Source organism: Mustela nigripes, chromosome 2, assembly GCF_022355385.1.
Source record: "Mustela nigripes isolate SB6536 chromosome 2, MUSNIG.SB6536, whole genome shotgun sequence".
NCBI classification, from domain to species: Eukaryota; Metazoa; Chordata; class Mammalia; order Carnivora; family Mustelidae; genus Mustela; species Mustela nigripes.
Genome location: NC_081558.1, coordinates 78,329,500 through 78,340,107, shown reverse-complemented (window position 1 = coordinate 78,340,107; position 10,608 = coordinate 78,329,500). Strand labels below are relative to the sequence as shown.

The following is a 10,608-nucleotide window of genomic DNA, read 5'->3' as shown; positions in this document are numbered from 1 at the left end:
GGGCCACATAAAATTTGCATTCTTACACCAGCGACTCATTTATTAATGGTAATAAATACACCCGGCAACAGGCCAAGCACACTTCAGAGGCTTGTAATCTGAGAATGGTCAGAGTAGATGTAAAAACGTAATGTGTTTTTTTAAATTACATTTTAAAAAAAAAAGAAAAAAACACTTTCAACCGGACTTGGAAGCAAATCAAAATTTTAAAAATAAGAAAAAAAAACAAGAAAAAGAAATTTGAAGTGATGTATTAATAGATGCAAAAGAGGGTCTTTCTCCAGAAAGAAAGTTTATTCCTAATAGGGAATTCAGGGTGAGGGAAGGAAAAGTAAGCATTACAGCCCTTTTCTTTCTAAAAAAAAAAAACCCTACTTATAATTACATCAATGTGATTCCCATCTGAATAGCCTATTAAACCTTGTAACTAAAGGTAGCCTTGACCATTTTATGATCACTCGGTATGCTCCCTGAGATGCAAAAAGGTTCGCCCATGGGTCAGAAAAGTATGGGGAATCTTGAGACCAAGGTAGGAGGTTAGACATGTGCAATAGAAGACCATCATTTCATGAATATTGGTGAGAATTAATAGCACTTTATTTTGTGGCTCACTGAGGAAACGTGTGGTTGACACTACTCAGAAGGACCTCTCAGTGATTTTAATGGAAACCATGTGTGTGAGTGAGGACGTGGAGTGAAAGCCCTCCCCACCGGGGAGCTGATGCTCTGCAGGCCTCTAGGGCTCTCCCATTTCTTGCTTGCCTTTTTTTTTTTTTTTTTTAAATTTAGAGTTTCAGTCCAGTGCAATTTTTTCAAGTACATGAAAAGATCAACAAAAGATAAACAAGTTCAGGGAAGAAATTCAAACAACAAAACCTTTTCCAAAAAGTCAATCTTTAAGAGACTCTTCTGTCTTCTTTGACTGAACTTTTATTTAACACCTCACAGCCCTTCCTATACCCTCAAGGACTAATAACATTTACGTTCTCACTCATAAGTGATGTTTGAAAACAAATTGAGAGCTTTGCGCAGTGGCAGTATCGTAGCCAATGAGGTTTATCTGAGGCACAATTCTCGCTAATTAAAAAAAATTGAGCTCTAAGAACGACTATAGAACAGGAGTTGCCAGGGGGTGGGGGGTGGTGGAAACAGGGAAATATTCGTCAAAGCATCTGGACTTCCAGTTACAAGACTAGACTTGTCTAATGTACAGCATGGTGACTGTAGTGAATTCTCTGTTGTATATTCGAATTTTCTAAAAGGTAGGTCTTGAGACTTGGCACCACACGCGCACACACACACACAAACAAACACACATGTGCGCATGCACACACACATGGTAACTCTGTGATGTAATGCAGTAGCTTGCTGATGGTGATCATTTTACAATGTATGCATATATTAAATCATTGGGTTATACATCTTTAAAAAATCATTGCGTACAACCTAAATATTTGTAAACTTTGTCAGTCCTACATCAATAAAGTTAGGGGGAGAAAGGTATACCAAGGATGAGTGATGTTGGTATAATTCTCACATTAATATCTTATTCTCAAATTGGGCGAAACTTGAGAACTTGGACTTGTGTCAAGTTTTGTCAATAGAAGGCCAGAACTATGACTCGGTCTGCCCACTGTTGTATCCTCAGTGTCCAGCACTCTACCCTTCATTAATACATAGTAGACTAAAGGATGGAATGGTGGGATGGAGGCAACAAGGCTATTTTTACAGATTCTAAAGTTCCAAATAATCCCTGAGTACTTGCTTATCAGGCCTTACTCTAGTAATCAGAGCCTCGAACTGATGCAGCAAGCTTCCCTGTGCTAGGACTTGTGGCATGTGTGGCCAGCCTGTCCCTGGCTTGTAATGAACACTCAAATAGGGAAGTGAATGAACTGTGTCTCCGGTTGCTTGTAAATAGTGTCTGGAAAATAGTAGGTACTCAGCTTTTTACAGATTAAATGAACAGTAAATTGAACTCAGTGTCTTTCTAATGTTCCTGAAATAGCCTACAACTTTTAAACTTCTTTCTAGTAACCGTGGGATTTGCAGGAAGCCATAGTCAACCAACTGTATAAGGCCAGTCCTTAGGCGGCAGTCCTACCACTCTTGGTCTCCATTATTTTTAGTGAATATCCCATTTGCCTCCAGCAGTCTGTAGCTTGACGTGGAGTCAGAACATTTCTGTTCTAAGTGGAGGACTGGAGTCTAGCCAATGACTTCTGAAGGACAAAGTCCCCAAGTCTGTATATCTAGTTTGGTGGTACCAAGAGGCCTGAGAAGAGGAAAGATGCCAGGTGTTTCTAGGAAATCAGTGGTCTTAAAGCATGGGTAAGCATGGGTTGAGTGCATCACTGCAAAAGCAACTTTCCTTGCTCTTTGATGGTGAAAAAAGAGTCTTAAATTTCTAAGCTGGAGAGAGATTTTATCATTCACAGATGTATTCCTGAGGTTCCTGGCTTCATGCTCCAGTACTTCTCTGCCCAAAATTCAAAAAGTCAAGAAAGATCAGGGCCCAAGATGGGGCAGGGGGATGTTGATCAGGAGGCCCTTCCAGGAGAGAAGGTGAGGTACCTGTTGTTTTCTGAGAGATTTAAGTTAATGGACAGCCTGTTGGCTCCCTTCCAGACATTGAAAGCCAGAGCCACCTCCCTCTGGGGGAGGGTACTCTTTCTGTGTGTTCATTGTTTGGGGCCGTTTGTGTTTAACTATCAAAATTACTTTGGTGTTGCTGCTCTTACAGTGTATGCTTTGGTGTATATACCAAAGAACCAGAACAATCAGACTTGACTGAGCGCTTTTCCAGATTTATTTATTTGTTTCCTAACACCTATGAAACTTGTATAAAATGTGTGTTGTGAATATTTGGAATATGAAATTCATTGTCATGGACTTGAATCAATAATTATTTCAGTAAATGACAAGCACATTACTCGGCTCAACTGCACTAAGTGAAGCTTCAGTTCTTTAGGTTCAATATTACTCTAAATAGAATTTAATGTGGCTTTTTTCTTAAAATGTTTTAGTGAACTGGAACTATGAAGGGCAGTTCTAAATACAGTTGAATTATGAACATGACTTAGCATTTTATTATACATTGGAAAATGGCATGATCAGATTTAGTATCGATTAGACTGAGCCAGTCAATAGCTTGGATAAATATGCATTTCTTTTTATTAGAAATCTATCATATCCAGGGCATAGGCCAACATGTTGGCTTTGTAAATCATGTAGTCTGCCCAACCCTTTAGACTGCAGATCAGAAAGAGGCTTTCATAAATGCACCATTCCAGGGACCAGATGAGAAATTAGGGGAAGCAGAGGGTCAGGAAAGTCATGGAGAGAAGACTATTGTGTCTATTGGTTCTGGGCATCCCCTGGAAAAGATCCTCCATATTCTTTTTTAAAAGGGAGGAAAGAATCAATATAGGCAGTCTCCTAATCTATTCCATAAGTTAATAGAGACTGAATAACTACAAGTTAATTGTAGAGCAATTCTAGAACATAGTGGAGACTTTGGTATTCCAGAAGGCAGCATTCTCCGAAATGGTATATGCTAGGGCTTCCACTCAGATATGGGGAAGTATCATCTCTCTGGGCACTGAGGTTTTATCAAGACAATAATCAAGTTTTGCTAACAGTTAATACATGGGTCCATATAGCAGATATGTATAATGTATAAATAAATACACGTATATTGGGAACGCTTGCTAATTTCTTTTTTTTTTATTATTTTTTTAAAGATTTTACTTATTTATTTGACAGGCAGAGATGACAAGTAGGCAGAGAGGCAGGCAGAGAGAGAGAGGAGGAAGCAGGCTCCCCACTGAGCAGAGAGCCCGATGCGGAGCTGGATCCCCAGGACCCGCTTGCTAATTTCTTAACTGATGAGATGTGCGCTCAGCCACTGCTCTTCTGACTCGGGAGTGTTGCTTTCTAAGACCCAGCAGGGAGAATCTGCCTCATTAACTTATCCCGGACCCACATTTCTTTCCAGATTTATTTGTGGCATGTCATTGGACCACTGTTGTCACCAACAACTTCAGTGTCTCATGTGGTATGTGATAATATTATTCTAAGTTCTCTTCCATTTTCAAAGACTTCTGGAGGAATTTCAGCCTTGAGCTTTACAGATTACTTACTGAAAAGATCCTGGGAGTTATTGCTATCCATTGGGTAATTAGGTAGTTCCAAGGAAAATAATAAAACTATTTTGTGCCTGGGAGATTAGAATGGCACACGGTGACTCATATTAGTCAGCTGAGTAATTATGTAATTACAAAAGAAGGGGAAGAAAACCCTTCAGATTGTTTTTCCTAAGAGGCCCTTTTGGAAGCGTTCCAGCCCATCAGGTACTTATGTAATTAGGTCGGGGGTGCAATCTATAAGGAAAGGCTGGTTGGGGGCGGGGGGATTCATTAAAAAAAAAAATGTTTATGTAAAAGAACCTGAAAGAATAAGAGAAAGGAGTTTGTAAACCCAGTCTCCGCACCGTATGTAAGATGGCATAGCAAAACATCAAAGGACATGGAGTTTCATATTTGAGATCATGTGTATGTGGGTAAAATACAATGAAGTGCTTTGGTTTATTTTGGAGTAATTGTCAGTGTTTATTAAGCCTGTGCTAGGTGATCTTTTCTAATCACTCAATATAATAGCTCTTGTGTTTGCCCTATTTCTGTATGTAAGTAAACTGAGAGGCTCAAAGAATTTAAACTTAGGTCCTTTGGGTTCCAGTACCTGTTCCTCCCACCGCACCATGCTGCCTATCAGCATGTCTGGATTGATTTATGCAAGTTGTTCTGCTAGTATAGATTAGCAGGATCAGGGGCACCTGGGTGGCTCAGTGGGTTAAGCCACTGCCTTCGGCTCAGGTCATGATCTCAGGATCCTGGGATTGAGTCCCGCATCGGGCTCTCTGCTCAGCAGGGAGCCTGCTTCCCTCTCTCTCTCTCTGCTTGCCTCTCTGCCTACTTGTGATCTCTGTCTGTCAAATACATAAATAAAATCTTAAAAAAAAATTAGCAGGATCACTGTTCATTTCATCTCTGTACTCTGTATAAATATATTATCTACACAGTGAAAAACACAGGATTGAAAAATTATTAAGCTGGTGATCTGGGCTATCCAAATTACCATTCTGCATTTCCTACATGGTTTATCTGAATAGCTCTACCTTGTTGAATACCTTGTACAAAGTAGCTCCACCATACCCTGCAATATATAATATCCCAATTCAGTGCATCCATCTTTCTCATGTTAATGCACCTCAGTAAAAGCAGAATATTGATATTTTGAAGGAATGTATTGTTATGATGTCAAAGGGCTTACTTGATTGTACAAGTTTTGCTTATACACATTCACTCAAGTTAAAAAATGTTTATAATGGTGTGTGCATTTCTGAAACATTGTGTATGTGCTGATGAATCTTGATGGTCGCAGAGAACTAGTAGATTTTCCCGCCACACACTTGCTCTCAGATTTCTTCATACTTTCTCTGATTGTTTTGCTTCATGTAGCCATGCTTTTATAGTTTCACAGGATAAAAAAGATCTGCAAAGGAACTTAGGGCTGCTACGCTTTAGTTCAATAATGATATAATTGTCCCTGGTACAGAAATACAACCAGGCATATTTTTCAGCTGATTTGGAGAAGTCTTGCAGATCAGGCTAGGTTGGAGTAGCTCAGGCTCTTCAGGAGGGCCTGTCTTATCATTGAGATCCCAGGAGCCGAGAGAAAGGAACTTGGTTTGGAAGGGCAGAATGAGGCTCATCAAGAGACATGTCCTTCTGCCAGTTCTAGATAAATTTGTCATCTTCCACTACAGACTCTAGCATTCATGTGATTTGATTGAGAATTGTGAAAGGTCTGCCAAATATTGATGTAGAGTTTCAAGAATTTCAGCATTGACATTGGAATATGTACTGTTCCCACCAGCAGTTTTTCCTTGCTTATTTACATCACTCTGACCCTTCTTTTTCCAATTTAGATGCTTGTCATGAGAAAGCTAGGAGACTTTCTGGGACAGGCTGTGAGATTCATGAATATAAGAGTGCATACTTTGAACATTTTAGCTCCATAGGCATATTTATATAGCATGCATCTTGTGTAGTGTTAAGAATTAAAGTATATTATCTTAGCTCAACATCTTCAGATGGGTTGGACTTTCAGATATAAGCGGATGGTGGGCTATGGGTGATTTCCTGGAAAATTAATGAAAATTTCAGATATTTAATAAGAGTCCTCTAATTTCCTGAACCTATTTATTTGATATATATATATATATATATATATATATATATATATATATACTGTGAACTAAAAAATGCAGTTCTCTCAAATACATCAAAGTCTAGTAAGAGGGAAAGGCACATGGAAAGGCAATTGGCTGGGTGTGATGTGGTGAATAATCAAGCAAACAGTAAGGGGGGCACCATTAATTATTGGGGGAGGAAAGCTTCGTAGAGGAAGGAATATTTACTCTCAATTTTTTATTTATTTTTTTAAGATTTTATTTATTTATTTGAGAGAGAGACAGTGAGAGAGAGCATGAACGAGGAGAAGGTCAGAGGGAGAAGCAGGCTCCCCGTGGAGCTGGGAGCCCGTTGCAGAACTCTATCCTGGGACTCCAGGATTATGACCCGAGCTGAAGGCAGTCGTCCAACCAACTGAGCCACCCAGGTGTCTCTACTCTCGATTTTTAAAGCCATATAAGAGTTTTCTAGGTAGTGAGGAAGGGCTTTTCCAAGAGATGGAAAAGCATATACCAAGCTTCTGTAGGTATGACTAGGCTCTAGAATCAAAGTTCCATGTGCTAGCTCTTAGAAGGCAGCTTGAAGTTACTGTGGGAGAATCAAGGTGGGAAGCTCTGCTTCCACCCACTCCTGGACCGTGGCTCTGCAAAGAGGTCTTGCAGGTGGCATGGTCGACATCACAGTGTGAGTTTGCTTTGAACACACAAGACACATTTCATTATTTAACAACAGAAATCATCATGAAATGGTCAATATTTTACACAAGAAATAATCTTTCAAATGGGACCCTTGAATCTAATACTTTTTAAACAGAGCTTTACTTGTCAAAAGACTCATGATTTCAGAAATATTAAAATTATATCCTGTTACACTTGAGTTAAGTGATGTCATTTTAGAGGAAAGTATCACATATATTGAGTTCAAGAAATCAGGTAGTTTTAGAAGACCTAACAAAACACAGTGATCATATGATCTACCATTTTCCAGCAATGATTCCTGTTCATTTGAGGCAACCATTTTCAACTTTTCAGCAATTTTCTTTTATTCTATTCTAGTATTTCTAATATACCTATTCACACTTTGTGTTTTGATTATTCAAATGTAGAAATCCTTTTCTGACACACAACTATAGAAGATTTAACTCTTTGCCATTATTTCATGGGCCCATTTTCCAATATAGTTATATCACACTTTTGATCAATATTCAAAATTGTGCATATGATTTGCAAGGGTTGCTCATAGATGTCTTATATTATGATTGCATTTTCTTCTGTCATACAAACTGACTTGGTTCTTGAGGACAGTCCACGTCTCTTTGACTCGGTCCACAGTTTAATGTTGTAATTCTCCCTGGCTTGCTAAGTTCCCCATATGCTTTCCAGCTACTAAACATTTTTTTTAATGTGTTTTACCTTCCGTTGTCCCCTCTCCCATTCTCTTTAACCTTATGGATTGAGGCCATTGAGGAGCAGGTAGAGATAAAGGTGTATCTTTGATATGCCATGTTTAAAAAAAAGTAGAGTAGAGCTCTCTCTTTGTGGGGCCATAGAAAAGAAAGGAGTAGAATTTTACGTAAAAATGTTAAAGAGGAAAAGCAGGTGTTGAGATAGTGCAGAGTTTAAACTATTTATCAGCGATATTAAGAAACAGATAAAGTACATGCATGGAGGAGGAATAGAAAGGTGTAATTGTCATAAACATTCCATTTGTAAACGTGGGAGACAGGGAGTGCTTGCAGCAAAATGACTGAGGGTTATTAGGAAAGAAAGCTTGCAAATACTTTCAAAGAACTGTCTAAAGATGCCTCAGGCCTAAGAACCAAAGTAGAGTCCAGCTTCTTTGAATTTTAAGTGCATAGAAATATGAGCTGCACAAAAGGAAGATAAGGGTATTTGCAAATATAAAGTCAAATAAATCCTTGAATTAGTAAATGAAAAAGTTTTATTGTTAATAGAGCCTTGGTCACTTACCTGTTTAAAAATAATCATATATTCAATCAGTGTTTTTAAGGATATAAGTATTAATGTATTAGTGAGTGTGAGCTATCAGATAACAGATAACCTTGAATAAGTTACGGCTCACAAAGATGAGGCAAGTGTAGAAATAAAATAATGTGAGATGAACAAACCTAAGTAGAGAAGGAAAGAGAGAGTGGAAGTGAGTAAGATTGAGCTAAGAATTTATGAAGATGAGAAAGTATTTTTATGCTTAAAGGAGGTAATAGAGGTAATCTTGAAGGAGGTAATCATAAGGGCTCTGAAATATACAATTTCTCAGCCTCCACCCACCCTCCAAAATGTCAGGAAATTGATTCTGTGTGAAGAGCTAGAATACATGATGATTTAAGGGCATGGGAGGGCTTGATGAACTTGGGGGACAACCAGTAGTGAACCTGGGCAAGAACCTTCAGGTTGATGTTTCAAAAGAATTGGTTAAGACATTCATGAGACATATTGATGCCAGATTACAAAGGGATTTTCTCGGGGCTTAGGGGTCATCATCCATCTTCCTTCACTGGTGGACTCAACATTTTGACGTAAAGAAATAAAAACGAGACAGATTAGACACCAGCAGAAGTGCCAATGAAGCAAGCATGAGGGAGTGTAATGTGGGACAAGAGCTAAGTCAGACTTTGTAGATTTTGCCCATTTGTGAAACAGCTCTGTTGGGAAATAGAGCATCTAGATAACTGCAAGCCTCTAGACTCAAGGGTAGAGTTAGTGGAAGAGGGGAAGATAGGAACATGTCCTAACAAACTACTACCAAAGAAGTCAGCCAAGCTCAACTGCTTCACATCCACACAACCATCTTTATTCCAGTCTTACCAGACGTGGCAGAAATGAACATTCTCTCTAAGGCTGCTCTCTGCTGAAATAGGGACCTGAAGTGAGATTCCTTTTTTAGAAATGTGATGTGGAGAATTAAGTGTATCCACCAAACACTAGCAGCACTGATGGCCAGGCTGGAGAATTTGTGTGGAGTTGGTTGTGCATGGTGAGCCATTACAAACTTTGGAATAGGATACAAGGGTAGAGCTTTAGGAGGGAAAACTAGACGACTGGAGGTAAAATATTTTGGGGGCAGATTGGAAAGAGAGGCGGGATGAGAAGACGCACTGTTGAGATGGCAGCAATAGAAATGAGGAAGGGAAAATGTAAAACAGCACACAGACCGGGGCATAGAAAGATGGGCCCAAAGTTGAGGAAGAGGATAGAAAATGACACTCTAGGACATTTGGAAGCGGGGAGCAGAGAGACTCAAATTTGTATAAATGGATGATGATTCCGCTCCTAGAAATGGAGAGGTTATTAGAAGCAGAACTGCAGAGGAAATGCATTGTTTGTGGACTTAACTTTGATTAATCAATTGGATAACCATAGGAAATTGTCCAAGGGGATGTTGGAAATGCGGGTTTAACATCAGAAAGAATGTGACAGCCAAACAAGTCTGCAGTGAAAGGAACATCGGTAGATCACTCAGCGTACTGTGTAATTTAGCTGTCTCCTCCCACCCCCCCCCCCAAATTCAGAACTTTTATTAATGAAAGAAGTGATGTGCTGATTTACATTTTGGCTGATGGCACCTTTTCTCATCATCTGCTATCCCTTTTAATAGCTCAGATCCCATAGGTAGGCCAATTAATTTCCTTGTGCCTGCCTCATGGATAAGACCGGGATAGTGATGGGTGCCTAGGTGGCTCAGTGGGTTAAGCTGCTGCCTTCGGCTCAGGTCATGATCTCAGGGTCCTGGGATCGAGCCCCATATCGGGCTCTCTGCTCAGCAGGGAGCCTGCTTCCTTCTCTCTCTCTGCCTGTCTCTCTGCCTGTTTGTCATCTCTCTCTGTCAAATAAATAAATAAAATCTTTTTTTTTTTAAATGTTAAACATGAGAACTGTATTGACTTAGGCAAGACAGATTACAATATTCACCATGTAAAGAACAATGCAAAGGGAAAGTTCAAAATTCAGTATAAAGTCAAAGTAATTTTCTGATTGCGAAAATTTTAAATATAAAACATTTTATTTTAGGAAATGAATCACTAGGGATAGATTACCATAGGTTACTCTGTATTAACTATGTAGTACAAAATTTACTGTAATGACATTTGAATAAAAATACGTATTTATTTATTTATTTATTTATTTTTTAATTTTTTATTTTTTATAAACATATATTTTTATCCCCAGGGGTACAGGTCTGTGAATCACCAGGTTTACACACTTCACAGCACTCACCAAAGCACACACCCTCCCCAATGTCCATAATCCCACCCCCTTCTCCCAAACCCCCTCCCCCCAGAACCCTCAGTTTGTTTTGTGAGATTAAGAGTCTCTTATGGTTTGTCTCCCTCCCA

General features: G+C 39.2%; 1 pseudogene; it reads left to right on the top strand.

The window, feature by feature from the left end:
• The first annotated feature begins 1,020 nt into the window (after positions 1–1,020).
• LOC132012631 (U4 spliceosomal RNA) lies at positions 1,021–1,106 on the top strand (annotated as a pseudogene).
• The last annotated feature ends 9,502 nt before the right edge of the window (positions 1,107–10,608 follow it).